This window comes from Anopheles maculipalpis, chromosome 3RL (assembly GCF_943734695.1).
Source record: "Anopheles maculipalpis chromosome 3RL, idAnoMacuDA_375_x, whole genome shotgun sequence".
NCBI classification, from domain to species: domain Eukaryota; kingdom Metazoa; phylum Arthropoda; class Insecta; order Diptera; family Culicidae; genus Anopheles; species Anopheles maculipalpis.
Genome location: NC_064872.1, coordinates 7,722,282 through 7,734,609, shown reverse-complemented (window position 1 = coordinate 7,734,609; position 12,328 = coordinate 7,722,282). Strand labels below are relative to the sequence as shown.

At 44.0% G+C, this 12,328-nt stretch overlaps 1 protein-coding gene across 1 annotated transcript in view; it reads right to left on the bottom strand.

Moving 5' to 3' along the window:
- LOC126560363 (protein Shroom) overlaps nucleotides 1-12,328 on the bottom strand; it is a 301,881-nt gene that overhangs the window by 156,921 nt on the left and 132,632 nt on the right. The window lies entirely within an intron of this gene.

Sequence of the window (12,328 nt, the reverse complement as noted above, 5' to 3'; positions counted from 1 at the left end):
AGTGAATATACCGAGGCAATTCCTCTACCGTCGGGACGTTTCGCTTCATCGTCCTTAGCGATCGTAGCCGCCGGTTCAGGGCTCGTGACGTGATAGATGTGGTAGTCCTTGCTCGTGCAACTATAAAAGCATTTGGTGCATGTGCGCATGCATGTATTGAGTAGTGGTCATTGAAAGTGATTTTGAAATTTGTATTGAGTGTGTCAAGCAGGCGTATAGAATAAAAGCCGGAAACAGAAATCAATCGAATAGAAATAAAAAAAAAGATGCAATTAATAATTATGCGAAAAACAAATATCTGAATGGCCTAAATAATTCCCTAACTTCATCATCGATCATCGACAGCATACGTCCTTGTGGGCGAACTAGACAGAGGAAAACAACAAACGAAGAGTGGCGTGCTTCGGTTTACTTTCAATTTCATTCATACAACCTTGCGTCGTCGGCAGTCCTCAAGGCGATAGATGAATCTTCCAATGTATACACAAATCCGGAGCTCAAGTTCCAATGCTTAGACATCAATAACTAAGCGCTCTTTCTCTCTCCTGCTCTATCTCATACATGGTAGTTACACTGGAACTGGGCTCCATATTTTGCCATCTTTTGCCGGGAATTGGTAAAGTGTTATGATTTCATGTTCTGTGTTTGTTGTTTGTATTTTCGAAAAACTTTACCCCAACAGTAGCCCCTCGATAGATTGGCTTGCTGTATTGCGTCTACCAGCGTCAAGTGCCGGCCCATAATACCAGCTGCAAACTGACCTCGTTAACAACCTTACCGGGCGCGGAGTGTATTTGTGCAGCGCGGCCCAAGCCCCCAAGAGCGTCTCGGAAGTATGTTTATCCTTCTCAATTATTTATATGCTTTTGTTTTCCTTTCACGATCACGAACAGTGCACGTTGATGGCCTAGTGAAGGCACTCCCCAAAACGCGTTGCACGTGTGTAAACGGCACTGTCGCTCTCTCTCTCTTTCTCTCTCTCTTTCTCTCTTTCTCTCTTTCTCTCTTTCTCTCTTTCTCTCTTTCTCTCTTTCTCTTTCTCTCTCTCGTACGTGTAAATTGAGGAAAACTCAATACAAGACACGATGTACCGGATGCTGGTAAGCTGCGGTACATCGCGAGATATGACTGATCTTCTTCCGCAGATACTGTGATACCGCGTACGATAGCGAGGAGACCCTCGCCCAAACCACCTGAGCTAAGGTTAAGTCAAAAGGTCACCGAAAAATCCGATTGTCACACACCGTCCCGGAGGGAAAAGAAAGCATTGACGTGTGGCTGTGAGATTTAGCGCCCTTTTCACGAAATGGTTGTGAGAAATTTGCCATCCGTGGTGAATGTGTCAACCCGGCGGAACCGGTAGTAACCGTAGGCTTTTGCGAGACAATCACTTATCTTTACGGCTAATCTGTCGCCGGTATCATCATCGCCGTCTATTTTCACGGCAGGCATGGCAGGCTAGGCTGGTCGCAAATAATGATCCTGTCAGATTAAGCGGAACCAATCCCGAACGAACGTCAGTTTCCGCGGCAAAATTGCCAACCGATGTTCACTCACTCATGCCACGCTAAAATGACAGCTGTACGTCAAAGTATTCCGGGTGGGTTCCGCCATACGGGCGGGATGTCAAACTTCTCCAAAAACGTTAAATGATGAAACGCATGAATGTGTGTTCAGTTGCTGAAGGCATTAGCCAGACAGAAAGGTAGAGTGAACGTCTGTAAACGACGCTGCTACAAATCGTTTGGTAATTCGTGTGTGGTAAAGTTGCTCTCGGATCGAAGCTTACAAAGCTAAACCGCCGGAGGCTATTTTGCCATCGGGATTCAGTTTTTGGCGCCGCTCTAGGGCCTATTGAGAATAGCGCGAATTGTCTTTGGGGTGGTTTGCCTTGCACGCAGTTTCGTTTAAGGGGTTTTTAGAATGCAAGATGAAAGCAACGGTTTAAGATGCAATAAATGTAGTTACAAATTGCTTGTGCAAATTAGGCTCATTTTGAAGTGAAGCCTTCATAACGCCTGAAAGTATGCAATGAATAGTTTTATGAGAGGTTATTTAATTATTTTGATAGTACTTGAAAGGTTTTCAAGGGTACTCGAGGTTCTTCAACACACCAAATTGTATGCATTCAGGCGTGAGATTTTTCTTCTTCGCACACTAAACATTCATCACATAATGTGAAATGTGATTAAATCGCATTCTGACCGACGCGTTTAACACGATAAACAAATTAAAAAGCAATTTCCACGACCGGGTGCCAAAGTACGTTCCTCTTGATTACCTTCTAAAACAAAACCATTAAGCTCAAATCGTACAGATTAGATAAATCACTTCATAGGATTCATTCAAACCTGGCCCTCTTGTACGCTTCTCCCTCTCCGCAGCTACGCGCCCAGAAGGCCATAGTAGCTTTAGCTTAATACTGGTCAATGTCGTCTTGCTGTATCCATCGACACGACCGTCATCCAACAAAACCGGATCAGAGCCACACTATCTGCTCTTGAATCGGTACAGCATCGAGAAGTTCTGAGATACGCGTGAGTCTAGATCAACCGATTAGAGCCTGTTGTGTGTAGTGTTTAATGGATTTTTGGCGTGTTGTTGTGGGAGTATTGAGGGCTGCCAATCGTCTCGTTACAATGTGGCACACCATAGGCTCTGACTCTGGTGGCGTAGGCACACCGCCGGTCGTGACCGGTTAATGAGATTATGTTAGCTCTCCTGGTGAAGTTGGTTATGGTTCTGTCACGCTAGCGAACCGCACCGCACGCAATCGCTTCAGGGGCTCACACCGTGTAAGTAAGTTGACGCGACCGGCTAACGATTTTAGAACATAGCGCAACTTAGAACGTGCCATGTGTTTCGTAAGTTACGCGAAAAATCAAATCCGCACAGCACACGCATGCAAAAAGTATACTTTACCGCCACTGAGGAGAATACAATCTGTCAGAAGGGTGAAATGTTTCTGCATACCTGTGAACGAAACGAGCAAAAAATAATCAATTAGTGATGGTTGAGTTTTTGCAGCTTTGTATGGTAAATTCAATTAAGAAACGATCAGTTGGCTTAATGTAGGTTTGGTGTAGATGCGTGCATACTGATGCTGCTTGTACGTCTATACTCGTCTCTGTATGGGAGTTAAATGTTGGGCTGAATCAGGTCTACAACCGGTACTCAGTAGTAGCTTTCTTGATGAAGGTGTGCAAAAGGTATCGATGATCGTTCCCAACAAAGGTGTAAAGTTGAACAGCACCGCCATATCCCCATAATGAAATTAAATTATCCCATTTTTGGAACCTCACAAACTACCGATGAAGATTGAGTAGTTATCCAAATTTGCCCAAATCACCTCCCAACCGTAAAGCCACTCCAATTGGAAGTGTTCGAGCACAGTTAGTAGCTTTTCAAATGCCACAACCTCAAGAACAGCACCTTCAATTAACTTCTTTCTTCTCAAGTGCAGTAGCCTTAGCTCGATCGCTCCAAATTCAGTAGCAAACTCCATTATCGCAAAACAGTACTCGAAATATCTACCTCACACCCCCTAGCAAAGGGGTGTGAATCTACTTCAGTGTGTCCCTCACCACTCGAGAAGCCCTCTGTCGCATTATTGTGGCCGGCCTGGTTTGACCTTTTACGATGATTCTCTTCACCATCTTTGCCTCACGCGACCGATCCATATTGTTGGAGCGAAATATTAAGGCGTGGTTCTTCACGCGGTACACGTTAGGGCCACGAGAGCTCCAACCATCCCCACCAGACAAAACCAAAACCAAAGGTGATGCCGAATGTTGAACGAAATGGATTTTGTGTTTGTGGTCTGCTTAACCTCTGCTGCCTGAAAGGTAATTCCTTACAGAGGTAAATCAAATTCAAATGTCAACGGTGCCACATGTAGCATGGGCAAACTATTCCATCAGCGTTCATCTTGATACCATTTTACCGCTGGATGAGATAGTAGATTTCTTCAATCAACCTAAGGAAGGTTGAGGCTAATATGCATTACGATCTTTAGTTCTTTGTAATGAAAAGCATATTAAACAGTTATTATTAATACCACTTAAAAGCTTGTTGTTTTAAGCTCAAAAGAAAATTATTCTTGAGTGGTGTTCAAAGTCATAATTCAACACAACCATTCTGCTTATAAACGAGGCGTGCCTTGATCATCAATAAGATGATGACAAGTATTTGCTCGTTTTATAGCTGTGTTTTTTACTCAGGACAGAGAATGCAAAATAATACCACTGCAATATATTGTGGAATATTTTAATGCTTCCTGGTTTAAGTACCGTGATGTACATCACAAGTACTGGGTGTGTATTAGAAATTCTTGATCGCACCTTTGAGGTTTAAAAAGAACAAAGAAATGCTTCCAGAGGAATTGTGCATCTCATAAGATGTAACGTAACTATTAACCAATACTCGCAAGGGATTCATGTCTTAATTCCGATCGTGAGCATGCTCACGAATACTGAAACCGCATCGATGCCTGTCAACTACCGCTTCTCCTTCTCACGCCAAAATCTGAGAGCTAAAGTAAAAGTAGTCCACCACGGATTTCTTGTGTGTTCCTCGTACAAAACCTGGGGCGGGAGATGTTAAATCATTTAAAATCGGATCATCACCAAGTCATGCACCCGAAAACTTTAGCCAAGCGAGCGATCGATCCACCACCACCACTACGATCCTCTCTTTCGTGGATCATATTGGACAGAAGTTGAGCTTGAGTCGTGAGGTATGCCTCGCTAAGCTGACTTTACCGCATGACTAAAGGATGAAATATTAACCTAATAATTATTGATGTGTCGTTGGCTGCTTGTGCAAAAACAAAAAAAAAGCAAAAGAAGCGACCCACAGGAGGTCCTCAACTGTGATATGGAGAAGATCGTGTTTCGAGACCCTTGGAGACTAAGCAGATAATTAAACCACGACATACAACCAACTTCATCTGGAAACTATGGAAGCTAAAATAGACGCAGAACAAGAGGATCTTCTTTACAACGCGAGATCGGACTTTGGACGAGGGTAACTGTGCGTGTGTGTGTGTGTGGCACGCAACCCTAACCTTTGAATGGAGCAAAAAAAAAGAAGGAAAGTTAACCATCACTACCAACTGATGTCAAGCGTTAAGCGCGTTGTTAAAACGCACTGTTCATCCCGCTTGCAAAAGCACGATCACGATCGTCTGCAACCAGCGACAGTTCAGCCTCCCAGACACCTACAAAACTGTAACAACCGACCAGCATCGTCATCAGCATCATCCTACCAATCTGCCTGTTGTGTTGCATTGCATAGCGTTTGTGTGGTGCTTTGTCCGCATCTCTTGCTTGTTTTCACGCGATTGATTAATTACTTATTTACGTCGCGTTGTCTGGCCATCATCTGGCCCATTGATGCTCGTCACATTTCACAAAGCATCACGCAACCGGCCAGAGCCGCACGGAGGGCGCCACGATTGTCTCGTGGAAAATGATAGAGTTTCCGGAACTCGAACGCACATGGGATGTGATATGGTACGATGAGGGTTCTGGTTCGACACCTTCCACTGCCTATCCCGCATGGTCAAGTGATTGTGGACGAGGTGCAACGAATGCCACTGTTTGGGTGCGACAAGATGCGATTTGCATTTTAAATTTGCTGCTGCAGGTGAACAAAACACAAACCAGACAAGGCAAGGTGATGATGACCGATGCATTCACACTGCGACTGTGCGCCATCGTAAAAGTGAGGGGGATTGTTGTAAAACGAAGTGCTATAAAATATGCAACTGTCTGGACTGGGGTGGTTGATCATTTTATGGCTGTTTGGCTGAGCGATCGTAGTGAAGTCCATGTTTACGTTTTCATTTTAACACAAGACGTAAGATGCCGTATTTAGACTCGTTTGTTTCGTATCTAATTAGTAAATTTGTCAAATAAAACGTTGCTTCGTCTTATTTTCCAATAGACAGCGCTGTCATAATAATGATAGTTTGAAAAAACTAGCTGTCGCATAAGTGTTTAGCTGATTAGGTCTTTAGTACATGTGTTTCGATCATTATTTAGAAAATAAAAGAATCCCAATAGCAAATTATCAGTCTTACCGATCATGATATAGCAAGCTTAAATACGAGAAGTTTAATAAATTTCCATTAATAATTTCGAATGCCAAAGCCAAGTAAATTTAAAAATACTAACATTTAGCTTAATTGCAAACTTCTGATGTACATCTTATATAAAATATTAATTAATTAGAATTGGCTGCTCCTAAAGTCAATGTGTCTCAGCATGTTATAATTCAGATAATGAATTCTTACTAAATTTCAAATTTCTTCCTAACCACACTTCAAACAAACAATTAAATTCCCGTTCTAGCCGGTACCGATGCATAATTCCCCGTTGTAACAAATAAACCCATTTTCTCACATAACTCGGCCCAACCGAAGCAGCGACCGGCACCAAACGCACAAACGTTTAGCAGAAAGCCCTTCCGGTAGAGCTAATTTATGTCGCTTTTAATTGTACTCATTTTGCACAACAACAAAAAAACGCCCGCATTGGTACTGTCGCTGTCGCATTTTCCCACAACCCATCCAACCAACCAGCCAGCAAACCATGATCACTATCGTAGACGACGGAGAGCCAGCGATTGCCCTAAGACCAGGCGTTCAAAATGTCACTTGCCGGGTGCCTTTCGCTTACCCCAGGAGCTCAAGACCCTAAACAATGTGGGGGTCCCTCTCTTTCTCTACCCGTTTGGTGAAAACGAACGCTTCTTCTTCGATCATTGGCTGGTGCAGCTGCAAACTAAGTGAAATGATGCATCCCTCTACACTACTGCCCGGTTTAGAGGCCCCGGTATCTTCCGGTAGAAAGTAAAAGCCGAAAGCCGTCGCCACACAAGATCGATCGATGACGACACATACACACACACACACACCGACTCATCGACAATCGGCTCAATCTGCATCGTAAATTAGTAAGATTTATCGATCTGCAGCGGTGGATATGCGTGGAGCGATGGATTACCGAGGCGTTACGTTTCGTAAAGAAGGCGATGCATTCTTCCGCAACCGTCTATTTGTATCTTGTTGCGGAACATATTCACCACACTAAGCTGAAGCAGCAGAAGCATCGAATGTGCTACTGAAGAGATGTAGCAGACGCACGCCGAAGAAAGCAAAACCATTCCATCACCATCAAGTCGGTTGGTTGAACCGAGCGGCCAAAGGGCGCTTGCCCTTTACAATGATCGTTATTTATGACGGAAATGAAGCTCTCGTTTGCATGTGTCTGATTCCTTCCCCTCCACTGCAAGCATTATTCAAATCGATCTTTATGAATCGTACGTGTCATCTGCACGCTGACAATGTTCTGATCGTAGATCTTATCTTGAACGGTTTAAAATTGCGTAAGCTATACAAAGCTACAGCCTGTCGCTCTTGCAAACTGCCAAAATGTGATCCTCGGTCGATAATGTTGCATCTTATAGAGGATAAACAAAAAAAAAAACCACTACCATCTCATCACTTCCTGTAGCGGCAAGATAAGCAAACAAACCGCGCTCGGTGCATCGAATGCAGCAAAATGGTTTTTAATTACTTTCAATAAATTTTATCCACCTCGCGACTGACCAGCGCGATCGTTCACAGTCCGAACAAATGCGCATCATCAATTTCACTCCACGTGGTTCGGAGTTATGTCTCTGAGGAAACTCGGATGATGCTGCTACAGCAACTTCAACTCCTCTTCGTTCTTCTTTCGCAGCTCTTTCTGCGTGATACGGCACATGCGGGGAGATGCGATTTAGATCCAGCAACGACCGATAAGTAAACCCCGTGTGCACAGTCGTTTCGTGGAGGATTCCGGGTAAAAAAGGGTCGTTTGGATTGGCATTCCAGCGATGGAGAGAAGCCACCCTGTGATGGTAGCGGTGGGTTTGCAGATTTTTTTTTTATTTTTGTAAGAGGGCGATTGCAATGTACAATCGTTTCCGCTTCCTTGTGATGTAACAAATGGCTGGGAATAGTAATATTTATGATAAGAAATTAAGAAGGTAATGTTTACATAGAACGTGAAATGTGGAATAGTGTTTAACGTACGCGGCAATGCATTGCTGAAGCAATGGGAATTTTCGTATGAATTTTGTTGGGTGTGGAGATGGAACGTGTTTGGAAAATTTTGAGTTTTGTAGAGGTCGGTCAAAGTAACTGATTGCAAATATAAAAAAAAAGTTTCATACTGTGAGAAATATTAGGACAAGAGGGTTAAGAATTCGGCGTAGTCACTGGTGAAGATAGTGCACATGCACAGTCCCATCACATACAATCTATTGAAAAATATGAGTATCTTGATTCTTGAACATGCAGAAAATTGAAATATATTCACAATTGTGCAAGGAGTCGATAGATACAGCAAGAGATGAGTCGTAACTACTAAAATGTCTCATGACAAATAATAAAACATTTGTTTATGCTTCTAAGGTAAACTGATGCACCATTACTTAATACATCCCAATATCCGAGCTTGCAGACATTGGTTGCTTTAGCTGAAAATCGAACCCAACAACTCAAAGCTCCGAGCAGTTCAATTCCGTTACCTTTTTAAGCAAACCTCGTATAACACGGTAGAGATATTAAAGGCACCTAATTCTTCCCCAGGTTCATACCTAATTGAATCATTTCTCACACATTAGCAGCTCAAGCCGCAAGCTAGAGGATTGAGAAATTGCGGTTTCCAGTAGCCCAAGTCCCGTAGCCACCTATAATATGATATGCACTTTTTAACTCCGCGTGCTCCATGCACTGAAGGTCAACCTGCGCGAGGAATCGATGCACTGGCCATATTGGAGTTTTGATTTTATCTTCACGAATCGTTGACTCTCGACGAAGGGGTTTGGTTTGTGGTCAAAGGCACCAGAGTCTGGGAGCCGGTTGCATAACAACAAACCCGTAAGGTGGGTGTGATTTCTGGCTCTGGGATGCAGGCGAGGACTAAAGGAATTCGCTTAAAACCACCCACCTGTTACTTGTGGTAAAGGAAAATATAGAAGGGAACGTGCCTCAACATTTACTCTCGTTTTGTTATTGGAGCTTACAAATCGAGCGTGTGTTTGTATGAGTTTTTGCTTCTCCTCTAGCAGAGCTAAATGGAGGTAGGTGATCGTTACCGATCGTAACACCATAAGGGACACGAGCGACCGTCTGTCGTGTGCAGCAAGTAGAAATTAAAACACCTTATCTACAGGAAACATTCATTTTCTACGGTGTGGAAAAGCTGTCTTAATGAAAATGATAAGAGATAGGGTAGGACAGAGTGAGCTAGAGAGAAGTCACCAATGGCTCACACGTTTGGCGTTGGTAGACATCAGCGAGGCTTAATCGCACACACGCGAACGATAATGCTCGAGCACCCAAACGATCTTCTAATCATCATCATCACCGGTGGCTTTCCCTGACAAGCTGCAGCGACGTGCGGAATTTTCCACGTCCGTAGTAGTAGGACTGGACTGGTACTGGACGGAAATGCAGATCGTTGCCGATCGAGGTGGTGTTAATTTTCCTCCAAGGGGGTCCCGCTAAAGGCTTAGCAAACAGCAACTCATATACGCAGAACGTAACGCTTGAGAAGAGGCTGTCTTGCCGCCGTCGTCGTCGTCGTTTGGAGATTGCGTGAGCAATAATCAGAGGGAGTTAGCCACCACATATCACCTTCACCAAAGGTTTTGCGAACCTGTCCACCGGTGCGCCTCCCATGCACGCTGCAATTTGAAGATGCAATCAGGGTGCCCCTGTCTGGTTGGTGACTGTCGTCCCACCGGGTGATGTAAAATTGTGTGTGAACCCATTACACAATGCACATGTTTTTTTTTTTGCTGGTGAAATTGAGCGATCACTCACTGCATATATCTCCTCCTCTCTACGACAACCGGTGTGTGACACTTCACGTAATGAGCCTGGCAATCATACATCTTAATATAAGGCGCGCAGGAGAAGTATTGTGGGGTATGTGTCTCGTTTTGAGTGAAGCGATACAGGAAACAGAAATTGGTTCTATTAAATATTTCGTTAATTTGAGATGTCATGTACCATGGGGGGCGTGTGATGAACTGTGATAAAATATGAGAAAGCTATCAGGAAGAGTGTTTTGTGGGCGATTCTTACGAGAAAAATGGAACGGATGCGAAGTCGTCTAGCGCATACGAGAGGGAATGAAAACCTCCCCGAGTGACATGCACGTTATCAGTGGAGACGTTAAAAACTCGATCAGTATGCAACACGATCAGCTATTGCATTAATTCTAATTTTCTGAGCACGATCGACTCTGACGAATTGTTGCAATATTTTGTGTACTAGTCGCTACATTCCACACAAACATATTTTAATGTCACCCTTTTAAACGTATTCCTTTCTGGATCACCGAACCTTTATAGCGCAGGGAAATTTTAGCTTTCCCAACACACCCAACAAGGGTGTGATTTGCAATGGAAAGTCATTTTCCTCTGTTGCACTTACAACCCAACCACCAACCCAGACTCACCACGGTTTGTTAGTTTAAATCCTTCACCACTAAACTCTGCAGCTTGTTGGAGACACTGTGCAATCGTTGTGAAACTATTATTAACATTAGATAGGGAGACCGTGTACTGCAACATTGTAGTGAAAACGTTGATGATGATGCTGCTGCTGCCTCTCGAACAGGTACGTTGCTACTATGTAATCAGTTTGGATATCTCCATTTTCACCACTATGGATTGTGCCATGTTTTTCCAATACTTTGGGCCAAGCGACCTACCGATAGTGGGCCGAACCGGGTTGCTAATAGAGCGACCTGGTTTGGGAGCACGAAAGATCATCCACGGTGCGGCCGCGGTCTCTGAACCGATTAACATCTCAATGAAGCTGCACTGGTGGCATGGCAGCATGGAATTTACATGCACGAGCAATGATCAGTCGTTTGTAAGAAAATGCTAATTTTCACCAGCCGAGCGATAGTAGTGTCGTCAAGACCCACCCAACGCGATCGCTTACTAAGCAGCGTACGTACGTTGAAGGGGTGTATACTTTCTTTCCAGCAAACCGAACAAGCGATAACAAGCTTTGGAGTCTTGTTTCTTCCTTCTCTTAATCTCATGAAGATAAAAAAAACCCTCGTAGAAACTTGACTGTTTCTTTGGCGGTAAATGATCACTTTTCACCGAGGATTGAAGGTCTTCTTGTAGGCTCAGTGTTCCCTTATTGCGTGTAGAAGAGATTCTCACGATCCGTTGCGTGTTCACCGCGAAGGTCGTCTTGGCTTGATGTCGCCCCAAGCGGTAGGTCACCATCTTCGCAGTACGTGGCACAAGCACAAAAAGGAAGGTAAATCCTTCGCGCGGATCGTTGGTGCGGATTTTCTGGGGGGTTATGGTGATGTTGTGCCTCAGGCTACAAGCTTGTCTTTATACGACCGAACCATCATTAGCATGGCAGCTATCTCTGGCAGTGCTCTGCTGTTCTGCTGAGATCGTAACAGCTTTAATTTGAATTTATTTCGTACACTCCAGCCCAGCTGGTTGCTTGACGAAATGATAACGAGCGTCTCTGCGGTTGGTGATTTTCGATCGTAAAAATCAGTGGTCAATCGTTCAGTGTTCAGCAAAGAAAGCCATTTATGCGATGGCGCCACGCCCGTTTGCGATTTGTAATAAATGACCGAAAAACGGAACGAAAACGATAGAACTTAATATCAATCGTAATCTGAAGTTGATTGCATTACCATTAGGGAATGTATCGCGAACGATTTTGCTCTTTAAATTATCGCAATTTGTAAAGATTTCGATGAGGGAACCTTCGCTAAATTTGGTCGTTCGCTTATTGAATGCTAATTGCAATCAACGAAGGAAGCTTCATAATCCTACAGAACAAAACGATGAGTTCACCGATTTCAGTAATGACCACCACCATCGATCGCTGCATCTTTTGCCACAATTATACGCGATTCATTCGCGTGCAGTAATTGCGAATGATTGGAAACAGATGGCTTCATCGCACGATCGTACGAGAAATTACTTCATACAGTCGGTATTTTTAGATCCTTGCCGACTTCCCAACATCGGCCCAGTGGCCGAAGATGATGATGACAACCACGACGGCGACGACTCTCAGATTTCCTGCTTTCCGCTTCGATTGCAAAGCTGAGCCAGCTCAAACTCCTCCGTCGGGCGGTAGGTTAGGTTTGAGGCATCATTCTCAAAATTGCACCCCGATGACACCTCACGATCGCATTCCACGACCATACTGAAAGCACCCTTCTTCGCATCGGAATTTATAACCTTCTCGGCTAGCAGTTAGTAGGAAGAATTCTTGTGA